Below are 22,147 nucleotides of genomic sequence, written 5' to 3' on the forward strand. Positions count from 1 at the left end.
TGACCTCTGATTCTCGTTTCACCTCCATAACATGTAACCTTATGGCTCTCAAGTGATCAAGCTTACGCTCCCTAGTAGATGGTACTATGATAGTTTTGCCTGGATTCTATCCAGCCATAACCACCTTCCTGCATCAGACATTAGTAACCACCCTATGAATAGTATTCATGCTCACGCATATACTTGTCTATGAGATTTTCCACCTTTATGAGCACGAACGATGTTACGTAAGTCGGTCTGATTTGGAGTGAAAAGGATTCTTTTTAACCCACTTTCGCAATAAAGACCACTTTTATCGCTTGCATATCCTTGGTATATATCACAAGAATATGCTGTATCTTACCACTCTTAGAAAAGACTCTAAGATGACTTCAAGGCCTCTCTGGAATAGTAATTGGAACATGTCATCTACTCTGAGTGATTTTAGTGGTTTAAAAGTTCGCAGAGAGAGTCCTGGGCCGGAATTATTTTTTGATTTTCTGAATAAATGGACTTCGAAAAACCAGATTCATTCTGCCAGCTTTGCTCAATCCCGGGCATTGATTTTCCCCTTTGAAACAAGTCCCAGGGGTGAAAGGTGCAGATATAAAGATAAGATATAGATATAAGTATATAATAGCGAAAGCATGAGCATCGTTAACTGGCAACGACAACAGAAATGAACGCAACAGTGAGGAATGACTGAACCATCGAAGTTAATTTCCCGAGTCTTATGCGTTAATATCCTATTTATGCGTTAATAAAACCTAGGAAAAAGGCCGCCATTGGCAATCATTTAAATTTTACACCAAATCAAACAAGAACCTAGGTAAATATTAAGGTAGCAATTAACGGTAGCATTGATGTTAATAATAACGCGAGGAGCTACCCCCAAGGAAACAAGAAAATTTCAATCTTAATTTATGCCCCGTGATTTGAGACTTTAGAACACACTCAAAGTCTTCCTTACTTGTAGTAAGAGGTGACTAAAAAGTAACAACATGCAAATGTCGGAAATTGACTACCACCACAACGTTACCAATGCCTTAGATAGAACCTCACGACTACGACCTTTGTCTACCAAAAATAAGCTACGATTAGTTTCTGCGTGGATACTCCTCAACAACGAAATCAAAGGTTGCTTTCTTCAACTCGAGCGGGAATTCCAGTAATCTACAGTACAGAGTCTACCGTAAGGGGAGTTGGGTTTCAACTACAATAAATCAGATTGACAACTTTGTGATCAGCAGTAGATTCAGAAGTCTCAAAATGGATCACCATTTGATAGAGCTTTCGCTTGCGTGTTACCTCCAGTGGTTGTTTTAAGGTTGGAAAACAGCAACCCCCCAGTTCAACATGGACCGCTTATATGAGCTATCACTCGAACTGTTACTTGGGGAGCTACCCTGCTGATTGGACGACCGATGCACCTTGACCAACCAGACAGACAATATTAGAATATTGGATCATTCCACTGCTATCCAGAATGTTCATGTCTTCGATGCTGGACTGAAAACTCATTGAAGCGGATCAATAAACGGAAGCGATTGAAGGCTCCATTGACCGTTCCGAGCGATGGCAAACGTGAAGGGGTTTGCTACTGCACAGGGTGAAAGGGACACCTCAGCGCCGAGTTTAACCGTATCACATCCAGAGATGTTCCGCCTCTTGTGAATAATGTGGATAATGGCTAGTCACTGAAACATGTGTATTCGAACTGCTTCTCCGAAAACATTAGAAATTCATGTCAGCTTTAATGAACTCAAATGCTTTGCTCAATCCCGGGCATTGATTTTCCCCTTTGAAACAAGTCCCAGGGGTGAAAGGTGCAGATATAAAGATAAGATATAGATATAAGTATATAATAGCGAAAGCATGAGCATCGTTAACTGGCAACGACAACAGAAATGAACGCAACAGTGAGGAATGACTGAACCATCGAAGTTAATTTCCCGAGTCTTATGCGTTAATATCCTATTTATGCGTTAATAAAACCTAGGAAAAAGGCCGCCATTGGCAATCATTTAAATTTTACACCAAATCAAACAAGAACCTAGGTAAATATTAAGGTAGCAATTAACGGTAGCATTGATGTTAATAATAACGCGAGGAGCTACCCCCAAGGAAACAAGAAAATTTCAATCTTAATTTATGCCCCGTGATTTGAGACTTTAGAACACACTCAAAGTCTTCCTTACTTGTAGTAAGAGGTGACTAAAAAGTAACAACATGCAAATGTCGGAAATTGACTACCACCACAACGTTACCAATGCCTTAGATAGAACCTCACGACTACGACCTTTGTCTACCAAAAATAAGCTACGATTAGTTTCTGCGTGGATACTCCTCAACAACGAAATCAAAGGTTGCTTTCTTCAACTCGAGCGGGAATTCCAGTAATCTACAGTACAGAGTCTACCGTAAGGGGAGTTGGGTTTCAACTACAATAAATCAGATTGACAACTTTGTGATCAGCAGTAGATTCAGAAGTCTCAAAATGGATCACCATTTGATAGAGCTTTCGCTTGCGTGTTACCTCCAGTGGTTGTTTTAAGGTTGGAAAACAGCAACCCCCCAGTTCAACATGGACCGCTTATATGAGCTATCACTCGAACTGTTACTTGGGGAGCTACCCTGCTGATTGGACGACCGATGCACCTTGACCAACCAGACAGACAATATTAGAATATTGGATCATTCCACTGCTATCCAGAATGTTCATGTCTTCGATGCTGGACTGAAAACTCATTGAAGCGGATCAATAAACGGAAGCGATTGAAGGCTCCATTGACCGTTCCGAGCGATGGCAAACGTGAAGGGGTTTGCTACTGCACAGGGTGAAAGGGACACCTCAGCGCCGAGTTTAACCGTATCACATCCAGAGATGTTCCGCCTCTTGTGAATAATGTGGATAATGGCTAGTCACTGAAACATGTGTATTCGAACTGCTTCTCCGAAAACATTAGAAATTCATGTCAGCTTTAATGAACTCAAATGGTGTAAAGCCGCTGAGTTTGACGGTCTCCCCGCAGAACTATCCGTCGGTGCTCCTGTAGAGTCGCAGATCTGATAGCGCAAGCTGTCACATACAACATCAGTGCAAAATCGGAGAAAAATGTGGGGTCCATAGCAAGGTTGTATCTTGCCACCGATATTATTTCTTGCTGCTATAGATGGGATTCTTCATGCTGCTTAACTTGAGGATATGGAGGGGCTCAGCGGACTACCACATCTTTTCTCAAACAGCTACAAATCTCCGGGTCCAGATGATATAATCCCAGTCATTCTACAGAAGCAGTAGCAAATGGATGCATCGTGACTTGCCGAGATTTACTAGAGCAGTATCTCTTTAGGATAAGTACCACAGTCTTGAAGGCACGCATGCATGGTTTTCATACCTAATCCAGTAGTTGCGAGTTCTATCCCAGCATGCCCACCTCAAAGGCAAATCCACAGAAACCGCTCTACACGGGCTAATTGGCGCGGTTGAGCGGTCACTGCAGCACAGGTAGTATACCCTAACTGCCTTCTTGGATATAGAAGCAGCATTTAACAATGCTAGTACTAACACCATCAGGAATTCCTTCATCAGTATTGGACTGGAGGGGTGTCTTACGCATTGGGTTAGGTCTATGCTAAAAACAAGGACAATCCAGTTGGATCTGGGAGGCAACCACTTGACCAGAGCTGTGAGCAGAGGCACGTCCCAGGGTGGCGCGATTTCTCCGGTGCTCTGGTTAATAGCGATGGACGAAATTTTGCAAATATTGGACAGGAGTGGGGTGAAGGTAGTGGTGTATGCCGTCGACTTGGTGTTATTAGTGTTAACGATGTTTCTCTCCATTATGACCTATATTTTGTAGGAGCATTGGGAAAGGTGTGTCTGTGGACCGCAAGATGGAGACTCGGCATAAATTCAACCAAAACGGAATTGATGCTATTCACTACAAAGATAAGAGTACCTGAATTCTATAGCGGCGGAATGAACAAATATCGGTTCTTTCCTCTAATGTAAAGTATCTGCGTGTTATTCTGAATCCAAATCTAATTTGGAGATTGACCATAGAACTGACGGCAGAGAAGGTCTGCTTGCAAGAGAACTTTTGCAAAGAAATGGGGTCTCCGGTCGATGATGGTTCTTTAGATGTACACCGCTATGTTGCGTCCAGTCCTAACGTTTGGCTTTATTGTGTGGTGACAGGCTTTGAGCAAGACGTACAGTAGAGCGAAGCTCAATAGGGTTCAAAGAACTGCGTGTGCATGTGGTACTGGGACTCTACAGTCCTGCCCGGCTGATGCTCTCAACGTACTGCTGCATCTCCTCCCCCTAGACCACCACATTAAATACGTTGTAGCTTTCAATGCCGTCAGACTACGTGAGTTCGGATGCTGGCCAGCGAAGCCCTACGGCCATAATAACATCCTAGACGAAGTACCTCGGGAAACCTGAACTTCACGATAAACTTTGCTGTGGATTTTTCAACCGACAGATCAAAGATGGTCTGCAGAGTCGGCACAGTGTATCCGAGTCATATGTCTCTTAGATTTTGCCAGCATATTTCAAGCGAAAGTACTGGCGATATTAGAAGCTGGTTGGGACATGATCCGAACCCCAAGCGCAACTTAGCTGACGGATTGGCCAGGCGGAGTTCTGCTCTTTGTAGTCCTATGGCGAGTACAATCGGTGTCTCGATGGCGACTGCCAACGGCGAAATCTTATCGAACTGGTTAGCAACCGCAGACCTCAGATGGCGGAGGCTCATCATCTGTGCCAAATCAAGGAGGATTTGGCCCTCTTATAAACCCGACCACAAGAGCTCCTATGCCAGACGCTAGTAGTCATTTTTTTTCGATATTTCGGGAACATTTTATTCTCTTTTTTAGTGTCGGGGGTATAAAAGCAGATCTATATTTCATATAGTATAAGTTCTAATTTTGATCACCTGTTTACCCCAGAACCTAAACGTTGCTACGTAGGAACTGTCCATAAATACGTATTTATGTATGTAAATACAGTGGAATGTGCTGTTCTTTAATTCGGTTTGTATCTCATCTGGCATCTCATTTTCTCTCAGAAATCTCACATGAAGCTGTTGGTACCAATGAAATTATAAGCGTTTAGTGGAAAAATGTATGAAATCTCAGATACACGAAATATCCTGGGCAAGTTATTCCTTCACATATTACCGATAAATGAAAGTTTACCGTAAACAGCACCTTCGTAGAAAGTATCTAAAGCTTCTGCGAATTATAGAAAGTCATCAATCAGAAAGAGCTGTCCAAGTAAATTATAATAACAGTTTGTCTAAGCTAATAGGCATGTGTTAATTAAACGCGACTTCTCTCCTTTCATCATTTGCACTACCAAACAAAAAAGATTGCAACAATTATGCAGAAGGCAAACTAATAAATATGTAAAGCGATCATATAATAACTTCCTCGCAATAAACGTTCTCTGCCTACAATTTTCGCTGAATCTGAAGGTTACATTGGCGAATTACTTTCACTTTTCTAAGCATGCAGGTTACAAGTTGCTTACCATCGGATAAATGAAGCTATTTGTGCATTAGCTCCGGCATAAGCTCATTGTATTGTATCTATGGGTGTTTCTATCTGAAGGTTTTACACCAGCCTAACATGGAGACAAATTTATTTGCTCGTTCTTTTAAATTATATTCGTCAAGTATGGTGACAAATTTCTTACAAGGCCTTCTGTTGCCTCTGGGAATTTAAGGGTATCCACTAAGTGGGTGCTAAGTGAATTGCGTTCGTGAGTAAAGTAAAAATGCTTGTCAATGGGTTAGAAAGTAGTTTAAGCCATTGAAGTTGGTCTCTTGATGGTTTTACAGGAAAATATCACCTTCTTGTATAAGAATTTAGTTACTACCTATCAATCTGCAGACCACGACTCTGTTACATATTGCACTGTTATTGCTTTGAACACCCTCCAAGAGTTTCTAATTATATAAAACAATAAAACGGAGATAATTTCAGGGGAAAGAAAGGCGGATTCAAGCAATACATTGAATATCTAATGCGCGATTACAATAATGTTCAATTATGCGGAACAACAAACAACCAGAAGTTGCACAATTTTTTAATAATGCAATTGTATCTAACCATAAGCTGTTGTTTCGCGAACAGAAAGCTTTAGCTCGCGTCAGATACATGCATCTTAACTAGTTAAAGTTTTCATTATTTAGCGACTGGAATGTTACAGGCACCAGCTGGTGTTCGGCCTTTGGACGCAGAGTTGTTAATATGTCGTTTTGTTTAAGAATTCTGTTCATAAATTAAAATTAATGGTTGGATTGTCAAATATGAGTTATGGAATGCGCAATTTTAAACGGCTTCAAAGTAAATATCACAATAGCCTTCAGGTTAGTATTGAGTTACTATCGCCTTATTGTGATTTATTTCTGTTTTAAGAGATTTATTAATGGTTTTTTAATCGGGACTCGATTTGATAACACATTTTCCGAACAAGTTTTATTATTCTAAACAATATTTCGTGTTTATGGGGTGGAATTACATAATGTACTCCCTATCTCTATCTGTCACTATTTTGATAGCGATTATTGTCTGCAGAGTGTGTAAATAGGATGAGAAAAGAAACCCAACGGAACTAAAACTTGTTTATCCTTGAACAGGTTTTTGACTTTAAAATTGAGGAAGGAAGTGGCAATAATTATGAAGTGCTGATAACTCACTTTTTAATTTGAGGAGCCTATCTTTTCCCGGACATCCTCTATCTAGATAGGACCAGCAATGTAAAGAGGGGTAAGATCTCCAAGGTCAACTTTATGTCATCTAAGGATAAAACATATTATCCGGAAGTACTCGTATGAGTTAAGGACCTCATTTTCTGAAATTGTAAATAGTTCTTTATGGAAAAGAAAATAACTTTTAATTGCCCACTTCTCCCGTTTTTAAAGTATCTCTTCTAATGTTTCTTGTTTTCTTTGGGCGAATCCTTGCAAATGAGACTAAATAGTTATATTTTGTTGACAAACCCTCTAAGCCGGAGATAATAATTCACTCAGAGTAGTCCTTTTTCGTTGTCAAAGGCGACCAGAAACGATAGTATTTCGGAAAAAACAATCTGTAATTTCGGCGCTATCTACGAAAATATCAATCATGCAGTTTAAGGATATAGAACTTGGCTATCGAACATGGACATCGAATGGGTTTCCAGGAACGTTTGCTTTCTGCAATTAGAGTGAGATTTATTGAAGGGACCTTCTCTTCCTTCTGCGGGCGTTGTGTTTTTGTAATCTGGTAAGTCAGTGGTAGTAGACGCGGCAGATGAATACGGTTTCGGAATGTTGCTGATAAGAGGAGCGCGCCTTCCTGTGCTAGGTATCTGTTTTTGATAGGATTTGATTCTGATATTCCATAATATTAATAATATTTTTCATGAGCAAATGTACGCAGTCCAAAAGACGCTTCCTCATGATGTTATTGTGATTTGTAGTGTACATTCCAACGTAGGCTCTCACAGAGCTAAACTATTTTGTTGTAGTTGTTGAATGGAAAATATCCTAGTTATTTCCAAACCAAGTCGACCCACACTTCCCATTTGGTAGCCCCAGATAACCACTTGTCAACCTGGTGGTGAACTAAGGTAAGCGGCGACAACGAGGATGATCTGGCATGACATTAACTTATGATTTGGCAAACGATTCAGAATAGACTGCTCATGAGCCAAGAACTGTGGCATTCAGTTACCTTAGTCAATGACAGTGACATCTCTTGAAAACGGCTTTTAGGTTAATATTACAGCTGCCTTCGCTCGGATAATACCCTTGGCAGCGCCGCAAGTACGTTCAATGGTATGACACCATTTAGTTGGCAGTTATGACACCATTAAGTGGCAGCTGAAATGGACTTCTGACTAGCGCCTGCTTCCAGCTCTGAACTCAAAGTCCCGTAAGGGTTTGTATTAAGCTCGCTCGCTCGCCTAGGCAATCACGGGAATCATTTAAAGCGACTGCACTTCCTTGCAGAGATAGCGCCTTGCAACTGGGACCCAAATTAAAAGGACAACAGCAACAGTAACAACAGACACGACCACCCAACCGGCAGTAGCCGAAATTTTTACAAGGAGCAGCAATACACTACGCTCACCACTTCTGGCAGCCAGAACGGGAAATTCCGCTATAAATACCTTTGCAAGAAGCGCAAAGTTACGGCGGTCAACTACTGAAAAAGTAGAAAAGCCCACTATTGCAACGGCGAAGGCGACTGGAAATGATAAAGGGAGTGACACTGTAGGGATATGAGTCTTGACCACCAAAAGGAAAAAGGCTGTGGTTTAAACGAAAGTACGGTGAGGTTGACTATTGCCTAACCCAGTTGCTCAGCGGACACTGGTATTTTCAAACTTACCTGCAAACAATCGGGAAATCACGGTCGCCCGACTGTATTTATTGCAAGGACGTGATGCCTGCCACACCTGTTTCTTCTGCAGAAGGTGGGAGCGCCATAGCCATCACCTTTCGATGGAAGGGTTTTTTGGATCCCCGGGCACCATATTTGAGGCCATGCTGCAGAGCGATGATACGTGGAGCCGAGTGACACGTTACACTCAAGGCATTCATAAGGCGAAAAAAATTGACATAGATAGGAGAGATTCCAGGATAGTTGAGGCTCCCTGAATCCACGGGGTGCATCATTGTCATCTGGGTCTACCAGCATACTTCATAGTATAGTGTGGCATTTTAAGGGAAGTCTTCAGTTTCTTTTATCGTTGGGTTGTCATAGAATTGTATCATCAACACCGTACTCTCTGGAAGAAATCGCATCAAAAGCCTTTCAGAGTTATTTCTTTAATCTGAAAAACAAAGAAGTAAAGAACCTACTCACAGAGTTTTTCTGACTAAAAAGCACTTTCATTTTCTCTTAGCAGATACGACTATAACGCGGTCTTACGAAGGTGACGTTGAACCAGTCCCTACCGAAAAAATTTGGGTAAAGCCAATTTTTCTGAAATTCTATGTATTTATGCAGTCACCCTCATATTTTCTGGATATTACATGAGGTGCATTATATCTGCTCTAAGTATCATCGGATAAATACCATGCAAGATATATTTCATCCAATGATAGCACAACGTTAATCACGATAATCAACGCTCTCACAGTGTTCCACTTCCTCTTAAAATACCCTTGATTCGAAAATTTTACAGAAACTTCTCTCGTACTCAATCATTTCACCTGTTTCTCCGGATCACCCAAGAAAGTCTCCAATCATTCAACATTAAAGTTTGTGCATATGTCATCGAGCTTTCTATAAAAATCACTTTGGCGTACTTATCCTATCTAAGGGCACGCATGGAAAGACGTTCAGGCACAATAGACAATACTCTTTACGTGTCTAGCTATCTCATGCGGATATTGATGGATTTTCTGAGGTCCTTACTCTATAAAACCCTACAGGGTCAAAGGAGGATGGAGATCACGTCGGGGGTAGCGGACCTCTGGGACGCTTCCTACGAAATTTTGCTAAGACTCGACATACCAGAAGAGCCGCGGCTGATCACTTATACAGATGACGTTGTGGCTGTTGCTGCCGGATGCACTATCGAACAGGTGCAAAGCACTCATTTTTTTTGTGGAATATGGGATGTGATTCTTCAACAATTTTATTTAAACAACGGGGACCCCTCCAGAAAACATTGCCGAGGAAATGCTCCACTGCAGGTGGAGTCGTGTTGGGCATTAGCTTCGGGTTCTTCTCATTACAAAGGAGATAGAACTCGACCGGTGGAAGAGCCGGATGGGAAGAGGTTCCTTAAATTAACAGTACCCTTCCTCCTGCCCCTCCATTACCGAAAAAAATTTCCTGATTTAAAGGCTACCAAGGCAGGAGACCTCAGCGGTTAGCATGAAGTAACGTGACAAAAGGTACGATGCTAACTCCCTGACGATGGGCGGGGGGATTGTTCAGTAGGTAGTCCGACGGCGAACCATTGCGCTAGTTTAATACACTCTGCGCGTAAACGCGTTCACGTATCCTATCCCACGCATGGCTTTTTGCATTGCCCTGTTTTGGTTGTTACTTGTCCACAGTATGTTTCGGAAGAATTTCCTATCGACAAGTTAATATAATATCCTGGTATTTTAAAATGTCTGACCTTAAGCACAGAATTCTCTCAGCGGACCCTTTTAGTGTTGAAGTGCTTTCATTATAGAATATCCCCGCACATTTTACTGATTCAGTTATACAACTTCTATTAAACCCATGGCTCCTATATCATGAAAGTCCTAGCGATTTAACGTGACTACTGGCCATATAGACATAATCCATCCATCTTTGCGGACGCGGAATAATTTGGAGATAACAATCAAAGACCCGCCGTGACTGGCACAGCAGTAGTGACTTATACTTTGTGCAGGCTTAGCATTCATACCAGTGGATGCGAGGTCTATCTAACACCTTTGTCCCAACTACAGAATAGGACGCCGGAGTTGTACAACTTAACTCCACACTTGAGCCTACAGACAGCTCGGCCCTCAATATGCGTACAACCATAAGCACCATGAAACTCGCCCAAGGAAGCACATCTTCCAGGAATTATTCCGGAACATTTGCTCTCAGTGAGCCACCACGGTTTCCATGGTGCCAGATAACCTCCAGTGAGGCCTCGTATCAATGGCACTCCAGACGAGTCCCATTACAGAATCAGGTCTGATCGCCCCCCTCGAGTGCGTAAGGATGGCACTCCCAATATTTTGACTCGTGCTCTTGTATCATAAAAATATCAGAATACCCCTGCAGCTTTTCAAATCTAGTGCCAGCGTTATATTTCTAATTATTTTGGCCAGCCTTTATGTTAGAAAATCATGCTACATTTGGGGTAAATCCCACTGGTATGACCATTTCTCTCCATTAGCTACTATTCACAACTCTGTCTGGAAATGTTGGTGTCTACATTTTTAAAGGAAAAATTCTTAATTTACACCAAAATGCCTTCTCCGGTTTGCGATCAAATCAAAGATCAAATCTCATAAAATGATCGGCGTCTCCAGCGGTACTTCCGGGAAATAAAGCTTTCGCCGCCGAACTGTTTCTTGCAGTTCCTGCAATTTCTGTTGTTTCACTTATTTGAAAGGAAGTTTATTTCGAAGGTAGAATAAAACGGTGATCATTGAAATGCCTTTTAAGGCCGCCCGTCTTGATTGAGGTATTAGACAGTGTTGCAAAATAATACTGCAACACATCAAAGACCATCTCGAAAGCGTGGTCGATGAGAAATAAGCCGGTTTAAATTTCAGATCCTCCCGTGGTGCTTACGTTAACACCCTGCATATCATTATGGACCATGTAGACCAGCTGGGAATCAAGAAGATCTTCTGAATTGTCGATCAGGAGGTAGCACTTTGCATAGTACGGAAAACAAGCGAGATAACCGATTGCAAAATCTTGGAGGGATTTTAAGTCCAAAGCGGAGACAACCAAGGTTGCACTCTACTACTCTAACGTATGTGTGAATTCTTATCGCTATCGGTGATGATCATGATTCCTTGGTTGGAGAGCCTTGATGGATTCACTGGATCATATCACCTTTAATCAAGCACTCGTTTGTACTTATGACAAGCAAAGTCATACTGAAGAAAGATGAATACTGTCAGAACCGCAGTTTTCAGTGTTTTTCGGCTGAAATACCGAGGAGATTAAAGTATAAGACAAAACATCGCGACATGTGTTGAAGCAACATTAACCTGGATGTCAACGGCCTATCCCATTACCTTGTCTTCGGCAACAATCGGCACATGGAAGGAATCACAACAATGAACCCAGTAGGACATTCGCAGTAACAAAGTCCTCGTCAATTTTTGTGAATTAGTTTTACTAGTACTAGCTTTCAGCAAAAGCAATAACTTCTGGGATTTCATCGACTCGGGTAATTTCAAAATATCCCCAGATTCAACATAATGTTCTTTTGTGTATACCGATGAAGGAAATTTTCACAACACAAACACAACAACAATCAATAAATTACTGTTGGCGACGCCTTCCTACGGTAGTAAGAGCGCTCAGTAAGAAAAATCTTCTAGCGAACCACAGACAGGTGGAACCTGATGTTAGACGGTAATCAAAACCCTAAGCCAAGGTCTACCGAGGACTGGATGGTCGCAGGGGTTTAGGATGTAAACGTAACTGGTCAACTTTGGGGAAACAACCTTGTCTCGGTGAAAAGGGGGTATGTCGAGGTTGACTTTCTTTCCTCGGTTAAACAAAATTCAAGGCAGTCAACTCTGATAAAACTCAACAAAAAAAAAACAAGACAAAAACGAAACTAAATTTCAATTATAGTGTTCTAACCCCGAGGACTGTGACCTGAGTCTAGACTAAGATTCTCTATTTCGTCAATAGGAGACCAATCCAATTGGGATCCAATCATTAACAAACTAGACAATGCAAAGTACTTTTGTCAGCACTCCTGACCCCAAGCTACAGTCGGCGCGACATGCAAAGGCTAAAGGCTCCAACCCACGGGTAAGCATCTGCCTTCGGGCAAAAGCAACCTCCGGCCAAACCGCCTTCAAATAAAAACCACCACCACTACCCGAGTCGTGCCAAAGCTGAGGGGAAACAAATCATCCAAAGGCATCAACGGCTAAAGGCAAACCAAAGCGGCAGTGGTCTTCTGAAGATCCCAACTTTTCAGCACAAAGAGCGTAAAGAGGTCGCTACCGGACTAAGGTTTCATTTTATGCGAAGCTATCAAAACCGATGGATGGGTCTAATATGACGATACTAGACCCTCCGAATACAGTAGTGAGAAAAACTTAGGACGAAACTTTTCTAACTTGCAAGGTATCAGGCTTTGCTTCAAATGCGTTTCACTAAACTTCGCCAACGAAAGCGCGAACGATTGGCTCCGACAGTACTACACCGAACTCAACGATATATAGGAGGAGGACGTATAGGAGGCTGCCTGACTAACCCTGAAGGGGGATTCTGAGCTACATCGTTCAAAAATTGCTTTCTCGCGAAGAGAAGCGTAAGGCTGTTGAGGTTCTGGAACAACTTAGTGGCGACAATAACCGCAAACCGGTGAGGGACTTTGCTTACTATCAGAGTTCTTGAACCAGATGTTAAGAAGGTTTGGAAGCAAATGGGCTGCAGGCATCTCCATTTGAAATATGGATGAAGTGCAATATTTCCCAAACAAATCTGTCGCATTGTAAAGCAGACCCTGCACTTATCAGTCAACGGATCAACGGCTGCACGGCATTTATGTACCTCATACAAAAAACATGGGCTTGAACTTCTATGCAAATTCCAATTTATCGCTCGAATTGTAAGACGTTTCCCCATGTAACTTCAGTTTACGCCAATACAGGCAAGCAAAAGTAAACTATGACTATCTTTGGTTGATCCACCGAGCGTCTTAATCATTACACAAAATCGGATTTTGGTGGAATAGTGACCCTTTCATACCCTCATCACTCCCTGGTAGTAATGACTTGCCCTTTTACGATACCCTAGACCACTTTGAACTTTGCAGCCTTTTGACCGAAGCTACGAAACTGCGAAAATTAAAGGTACCTAGTTCTTCTTTAATCGCATGGGCCCTATTGTAACGCACAACAAAAATGGGCACCTTTTATGATAGTCGGTGACGTTGAGGGGGATCCTGAATTGGTGGAAAGATTCAAAATGCAATAGAATAACTCCACCTGATAAAGGTCGTAGCCACTGCTTGGTAGACTTATGAAATGTCCTCCATCAATTCTTCTAACCTAATGGAACTGTCGCAGCAGCATCTTATTGTGCCAAGCTTCAAAATATCCATGAGAAATTGCCAGTAGCGGAAACATAAATTTTGCTTCATATTTATTGTTCAAATATTAGCTTCCTTCGGTAGAAATTTCTGAAAACTGGGGTCATTGTTCGCTGCGCGGCTGAACTAGCTCCTCAAATTTTGTAATGAACTACCCAACTAGACCCTTACTAGAATGGATACGTCGACCAAAGAGAGCACACAGCTTGCAGAATATCCGGTACCAGAAAGGCTGGTTTAGGTAATGCCTTTCAAAATATCTATGGGTTACAATCACAAACCTTTGCCGCAATTCAATGCGATCACATTATTGAATATTTTCTCATGAACTTCATAAATTTTGCAGTGGAATTCAAAATATTGAAAAAATTAAATCTGCTCAACATGGAAAAGATAACACTTGGGAAAGGGTATGCTGCATTCCCGACTAGAAAAAACGCAAATATACATGAAATGAATTTAGTATTTTACTATCATCCACCTTATTGCAACTTTTGAGTGGATTTCGATTCGATTAAAATCATATTTCGAAAAGAGTCAACTTTACTTCTACAAAAGTGATGAATTCACACGTAACCAAGTGCTGTTTTCCCGTAAAGTTATAATTTGAAACGAAATTAACGATTCGTAATAACCTAGATTTTTTTAAGAATATAGATTGAATTATTGTCGTTTTTAACGAGCGGGTTGATCCTGAAAAAAATTAATTAAAATTAATAACAACAGTAACCAGAACCACTTTATCTCAATTTAATGTAATTTGTTCCCGTACAAATTACTTTAATTCCATACCATCATATTGTTCCACGTGTAGATCTTAAATGTATTAGATACATTTCTGCTAAAGTAACTAATTTCACAGTAACAAAATCATTTAACTTTTCTAACCCCATCATCCAAAAAACAAAAAGATTCAAAAAGTATTACACCCGTAACATCAATTAGGACAAATTAGCTTGAAATTTACACCGTTCCCTCTAAATTATATTGACTTAAAAATTAGCGCTGAACCGTAAGAGGTTTCGTGTTCTATATACCTCATTCGATGCTACCAGAAGAAAAGTTCAGTGGTACATTCTGAAAAGTATCTGAGAATAAAACATTGACAAAAAATTCCTTGAAAAATTGATGAGCAATGAACGTTGTGGGATAAATCAAAATGTTTCAACAACAATTTTTTTTTACTTTTAATTTTCATTTGCATAAACGATGATTTGTTGAATTTAAGAAAAGTTCTTCTACAAAAAGACCGACTGGGACCACTTTTTTCCCATTTAAATTTGCAAGAGTCTCACTCACCTTTAGCTCGACGAATTACGATATTTATCAGTTTATGCTAATGATGTCAGTTGATGAACGCCCATGGATGCGAAATCTGTGATGAAGAAAGAAAGGACAAAAAGTTAATAAATGTTTGTTTGTGTAGAAAAAAAAGATATTATGGAAAAAACAGATGGCAGAAGAGTTTTAAGGGAGTAGCAGGTTTTGTTTCCCTGATTTTGAGTTTGTCTTAAGCGTATTCTTAATTGTGTTTATTTCCTGAAATTAGGCCACAGAACGATGCTTAGGTGACCGTATTTCAAAGTTATTTAAAAAATAATATGGAAACAAAATTTTGCAAATAAAATATGAATAAATGCATGAAAAATTTAATTAAAACGGGATAAAAAGAAACCTTAGAACTAAAGAGAACAGTTTCATCAGAAAGACTTGGATTTTTTCTAAACAAAAATAAAAATTATTTTCTTAATATTGAAATCAGATGAATTTAGTTATAAAGTGTCAATAGGTCGGAACCTAGTGTAACAGTGCTTAGACCTAATAATATTTCTCTTCTGTTCATTTTTTTGTGGAGCTTAGACCCCCCATACAGTCCCTCCTTTTATTACCTCTTGTTACCTATCTCAATTTGAATTGGATTATGATTCAGTGTGTTATTGTCAACGTTTGAATCCTGAGCAAGTAAAAAGCCTGTGCTAGCGGGAACAATGCAGTGGCGAACACAAACACCCGTGACTGTAACCAGGACTCGAACCCATGACACACAAGTTGAAAGACTAAGCTTCAATTATTTTGACTATAGTACTATCATTTGGATTCATCATAACGATTTTCTCAAATTCAGACTACAAATTATGCATACAATTCTAACCTGAATTCCATTCACTTCGAAATTATCTTCTATCCAACGGATACCACCTTAAAAACCTCTTTCTCACGAAACCAAATATTCACAGATTAACATATGGTAAATAACAGTTGGTATTCATTATATCACTACTAATAATTGTTTAAAGCGACATTAGCTCATCATTTTGGAATTTCTGTCAGATACGAAAACTGTGATAAAAATGAAGACGAAAAATCAACGTCTTACACAGATGAATGGTAAACCATTAGTCACGCTTAAGGAATTTACTTAAGAAAATTCACCACAAGCCAAGCCGAGATTTGAAGATACACAAATGTGTGCAGAAAAAAAAGATGAATTTTATCCAAAATTGTGGACCTGCTTACATGTGAATTTACATACATAATTATGAATAATATGAAGGAATCCATGGGTATGCTGCAAATAAAAATAAAATCGGAAGTTACAGGTAGACAGTCTTATCCGGAATAAAGAAAGCAGGGTCAGGTAGCTTCTTTGAACCTTTTGGAAGATAAGAGCTTATGAAATACGCTAACCACCGTGCAAATAAATAAAAAGGTGGAACCTACACTCTCCCTGTGTAAATAATGTTCAAAAAGATAAAAGATGCAAATAGGATTGCACAAAATATACAAGTAGTCTCTCTCAGCAAAATAAAATTCGCATCCAAGTGATCGATTTCCCCATTCAAGTATAAAAGTGATAATTTAATTAGCGCCAATGCTCAAATCTATCTTGGTCGAAGCTTTGAGATGTCACATGTAACTGCGCCTAAAATATTTCGTTTCCGTCGTCTGAAATTATGTTTTTCATGGAAGCAAGTGACCGGAAGCGAATAGTGAACTGGAAAACTCTAGCGTTCAAAGTCGAAGCCGACTTTCCCGAGAGAAATTTTCCAACGCCAACAAGATGATAAAGGGTGTTTTACTCAAAGCCTTGAAAAGATATTCCTTTGTTTCGTATCATAGATTTCTGACTGGGATTTTCTCCTTAATCTCAGGACTTTGCTGCAGTAGTAAAGGATGCAGAAAATGTTCCGCAGAGTAGGCGCAGTGAAATGAACACAAAGGTTGATGTAATGAACACAGAGTTTCCAGCATCCGCCACTAGTAATTGTTTTCAATATTTTGAGAAAGCGGTGCTCGATTTTTGTCTCGGGTCCGCTTACGTCTCCAACATTACTATGTGCCGAGAAGAATATGGGTTAGGCAAAGGTAAAGGTGTCACCAGCTGACTCTGCTGTGCCTCACACCGGTAAACCAGGCTATGTAAACCCAAAATAGTATGACCCAGTAGCAGCTCCTATATAAGGTCTGATTTCAGCCCCGGGAGAGTTCTCCTTATCACAATCTTCTATCATGAATGCTGCAGGCAAAAAGGAAAATGATCAAATTGTTGTTTTGACCTCTATGCTGAGCAATGGACTCCTTCCTAAAGGTCGTAATCTAATAGCTAATAACGCAATTTTTACCTGGGAGCGTCTTTGAGTTGCAACTAGTCGATCCGTGATGTTGAGGTAAATGCGAGGGGCACGAGCCTATTCAAGTCCACCCAATTACTCCCCTATGCTGACCATACCGACATCATGGGAAAAACAACCCGATAAGTACAAACTACCGTCATCCAGATCGAACAAGTGACGCACAATCTTGGGCTGCACATTAATGGATGCAAGACAAAATATATGGTGGCAACGTCAGCACCAAAAGCCAACCAACCAACAACATCAAATCACATTGGTCAAACGGGATAAATAAAGACAGGAGACTACAACTTTGAGACCGTTGATAATTTTCCAATCTAGGGTCGAAAGTCACAATCGATAACAGCTACGATGATGAAATCCGCACCCGGTTATGGCTGCCAACAAAGCCCATCTCATCATAGGGTCAAAGCTCTTACTGTACACGACACTGATCTTCCCAATCCTAATGTATTCCTCGGAAACTTGGGTTCTTAGCAACAAAAATTGCAGCCTTGGCCGCGTTCGAGAGAAGAAGAATGTTGGTCGAAAAAATGTTGGTCCCCTACATGAGGATAGAGGATTCCGTAGCCAACTTAACGACGAAATCTATGAGCGATGCCATGGTTCTAGATAAAATCCGACCCAATGGATTGCGGTGGGCTGGTCACTTAATCCGTATAGATGAGGATGATCCAGCCCGAGAAGACTATCAGGGCAATATCTACAATAGAAAAAGAAAACGAGGCAGACCCTGCCTGAGATGGCGTAGGCCAGAACGCCAGACAGGTTTTAGGAATATCGAAGTGGTCTACTTCGGCGCAAAACCCGGATGTCTGGAGTTCCTTATTAAGGCAGGCCTAGACCAGATACCGGTTGTTGCGCCATTGATGATGACGATGACAATACATCACAGTATGTAAGCATACTCTCATATCTAAAATTCGGTTAGAAGATAAAAAACGACAGCGTATTTATAGGTCATGTTTCTTTTGTCAAGAACCAGTTCAGACCTGACCGGATTGGTTCTCCTCACACACCAGATCAGCAGGGCTCACAGCAAACTCTTCGCGGAGCTGTACGGAGGCCTAGCAGAACAAGAGGCAAGACCTGCGACCAGGACGGACACGTATTCCAAAATTGGACCACAGTCCGTTATTTAATTTTTAGGTTACATGTATTAAAACTTTTAGGACGAAACAAACAGACACACGCACACGAAAAAAACTGCCAGCTTCAGCAAGCAATAATATAAGCCATATTGCTCTAGAACCAAAGCCGGTAGCGTTACACCTGGTTAGTGATCACCAACACCAAAGCACGGAATCCACTCTCGACAGCACACGTTTGGCATGCGATTGGTGGGACGCTTTGTCAGGTTTCTGCCGTAAGGCAAAAGTTAGAGGCGTGCCTTTAAACAAAAAATGAAAGTAATTGATGCTGAGATACACGGCTAATAAATCATGATCATAGGCGTTGTAATTCAATTGGGACTCAACTGTTTTGGGAAGAAACCAAACGGTTGCCAGCTTTAGTTCACCATCTGGTGAAGAGTAGGGCCAACTGCAATAGCTCAGATATCAACGAACACGGCTGGGGGTGCATTTTGTTAAGAGAATGCCAAAAGTGTAACGTCAACCAACTGTTGGATTCAAACGCTTGCATGTCTCCTGAAGACCACACAGCCTCCCACAATTCTTTGGTCTTAGGACCAAGTTCAAGGAAGGGGTTAAGTAAAGCCTGGTATTGAACGGTAGACGTTTTCCATACCCCTGAACCCTTTAAGGCCTTTGATCGCCTTTGGTTGCGGAAAGCTCGCGGACACTTGTATCTTGTCTAAGTCAGGTTGCATATCATCTGAGGTTATGGAATGGCCTAGAAATTTCACTTGCTGCTGCGCTTTTCAACGTTAAAAATTAGGCTATTGTCAAGGAGACATTGCAAAATGCACTCGAGATATACCAAATGATTGGAATCGGTGGAAGATGCGGCCCGAACGTCATCCAAGTAGGCAAAATAAAAGTCCAAGTTTCGCAGTACAGAGTGGATGAATCTCAGGGAGTTTTGCTTCGCATTTTACAAACCAAAAGTCATCCGTGTAAACTCGAAGAGTCCGGAAGGTGTGCAAATTCTAGCTTTTGGAAAACCTTTGCGGCTACTGGGAATTGATGGTAAGCCGTGGCAAGATGGAAAGTCGATAAAACACGACAGTTTGCTAAATAATGCGAAAAAGTTATGGATGAAATGGATTACCGGTCAGGAATGCTCAGACGATTCAGACGTCTATAATTTCCATAAGGTGGTCTCTTGGCAAAATGAAACTAGAGGCAGATGGACTGCGCGGCTCATCGGCAACTTAGGTGCGTGGCTGAATCGGAAGCATGGTGAGACTGACTACTTCCTTACCCAATTTTTAAGTGGGCATGGAAGTTTTCAGTCTTACCTGCACAAGATTGGAAAGGCGCGTTCTCTGGATTGTGTGTTTTGCAATGGAGTTGTGGACGATGCCCACCACACTTTTTTTTCTTGTGGAAGGTGGGATGGGGTTCGTCAGCAGCTCTATTTAAACACAGGGGATCTCTCTCCAGACAACATTGTGGAAGAGATGCTGAGGACTGCTGACAGCTGGAACCGTGTTGCCCATTACGTTCGGGCCCTTCTCGTTGCTAAGAAGATAGAACTCGACCGGTGGAGGAGCCGGATGGCAGGGGGTTCCTTGAACTGACAGTTCCCTTCCTCCTCTCCCCTCCCGTTGGTGAAAGAATTTCCCTGATTTGAAGGCTCCGCAAGGCAGGAGAGTTCGGGGGCTGGCCCGAAGTAATGTGACAAACGGTTCCAGGCTAGCTCTCTAACGATGGGGAGGTGTTTAGTTGGTAGTCCGACACGTACTGAATCGGGAGTCCAACACTGTGTGCGTAAATGCATTCACCTACCCTACCCCAAAAAAAAAAAAAAAAACATCATATTTAACTGGCTCAGAGAGACTACGGTCGGTAGTGATATTGAGTTATTTTTGAAGAAGTGGATGAATACGTAGGCCAGCAACATCTTCAAAAACGATAAAAAGAGTGCTGCGTGCGCAGGTTGACCTAAGCTGCATATCCGCCAGCAGCCCATAATGACACAGGGAGTCTCTGCCTAATATGGGGTACTGCTGTTAGCCAAAATTAAGCGGCCCAGAAAGGTCTCTATGTAAGCCAAGGCTAACATCTACTTGCCTGCAGTAATAAGTTGTGATGGGCGTAGAGATTGTTGCTACCAATTTCAGCTGCTGAGGAAAATACATTTAATACTATATTTCAGTAATTAATATGACACTTTATAAAAATTTAACATTACATTTTAATAATTAATATTATATTTTGCTTCATTCTGGTCAGAACTTATCCACTTTGATCACCATGATGATCAATCACTATCTAATTTTTATTTTTTCTTTTGACGTCGGAAAATCAGTTTTTACGACGTTATGACCAAGCAATTCGAAAAACCAAGTATGTTCGCTCCGCCACAATAGCATATAGGCAGCTATTCTCAAGATGTTCGCCCTCTTCCCTTCTGTTGTGGAACATAATATATGATAGCCAATAGAATAAGGAAACCGATGATATTATGAACACAAAGGCTCACCGTAAACATAAGCGCGTAGACTATTCGTAGTCTCAGCGAGACTTACTACTTTCATGTCCACTACTTTGTGAATCTTCGTGGCCTTGTTATATGAGTTCCACGATCGTCACACTAAATACTACGGGAGTTATAAGCCTATAGCAGCAAGACAAGTACAGGGGCGAATGTAGACCTTAACGAAACATATGACTCGAAACCGGGAAGAGAAGCGAAGAGATCAACGCTGACTCAACACACTAATCGCACCATCAAACCGATTTGCCTCGTATGAAATGAAGCCCAGATATAGAATAGAATACTCCTTCGTTTTCTCCGCCTATTTAAGATTTATAAGAGAAACACTTCTAGAACAATATTCAATGGTGGCGGGTGAGCCATTTGTTGCCACCAGCTGTTAATGTAAGCTGAAACCGAACAGGAGCATTGAAATGAAATTGGTGTGGGTGCAGCACTGCCTCACTCTCTATTGAATAGCGAATTCAACCTATCTTTCTCACTTCTGACAGCGGCTTTCATCCTTAGTTATATTAACATAGATACGTTTAAAGCGGTGCTGAGGGTGTAGAGCATCAGATTGTGTCCATGGCCCAAACTTCATAACGGGACTCATTAGTGGACTTTAATGCCAATATCAGATAAAGACCCATTAAACTTCGAATAGTCTTTTTGCCAAATATGTTAACAGCTGACTTATCATTCAGGATCTAGTTGAAGAGGGTTCTCAACCGTATCACCTCTTGTGGATGAATAGAAATCCAAATAGAAGTAAAATCACCTCGCCTATCAACTTACTCAAACAGAATAAGGCCACTAGCTTTGACGGTCTCGCCGCAAAGTTATTCATTACTGTTCCTGCAGTTTCTATATTATGCAAAATCCGACACCTTTTCCAGACAATAGAAGAAGGATATGACCGTTCTAAAAATTGGCACTCATCTTCAGCGGCACGATTGCCGTCGCAAAGATAATAGCTATAATAATCCTGGAGCTCATCAAGTTACATTCCGAAAGCTTGATTGTGAGTAGGTTAATTGTCACTCTGAATCCCTCTGAATCCTCGAACAGTGCCCGGAGCCAAGATTCCCACCTCATTTGCTTTTCATCGTTTTAACAAGGCTTTCCATTGCGTCAA

The 22,147-nt window shown here is 41.1% G+C and overlaps 1 protein-coding gene across 3 annotated transcripts in view; it reads right to left on the reverse strand.

Moving 5' to 3' along the window:
• The window catches only part of LOC119659942, a 254,566-nt gene that overhangs the window by 153,213 nt on the left and 79,206 nt on the right, over positions 1–22,147 (reverse strand). For all 3 annotated transcript variants that reach the window (XM_038068284.1, XM_038068283.1, XM_038068285.1), the window contains one exon: positions 15,071–15,146. The gene's annotated coding sequence lies outside the window, so the exon portion shown is untranslated. The remainder of the gene's footprint in view (positions 1–15,070; positions 15,147–22,147) is intronic.

Source organism: Hermetia illucens, chromosome 6, assembly GCF_905115235.1.
Source record: "Hermetia illucens chromosome 6, iHerIll2.2.curated.20191125, whole genome shotgun sequence".
Classification (NCBI taxonomy): Eukaryota; Metazoa; Arthropoda; class Insecta; order Diptera; family Stratiomyidae; genus Hermetia; species Hermetia illucens.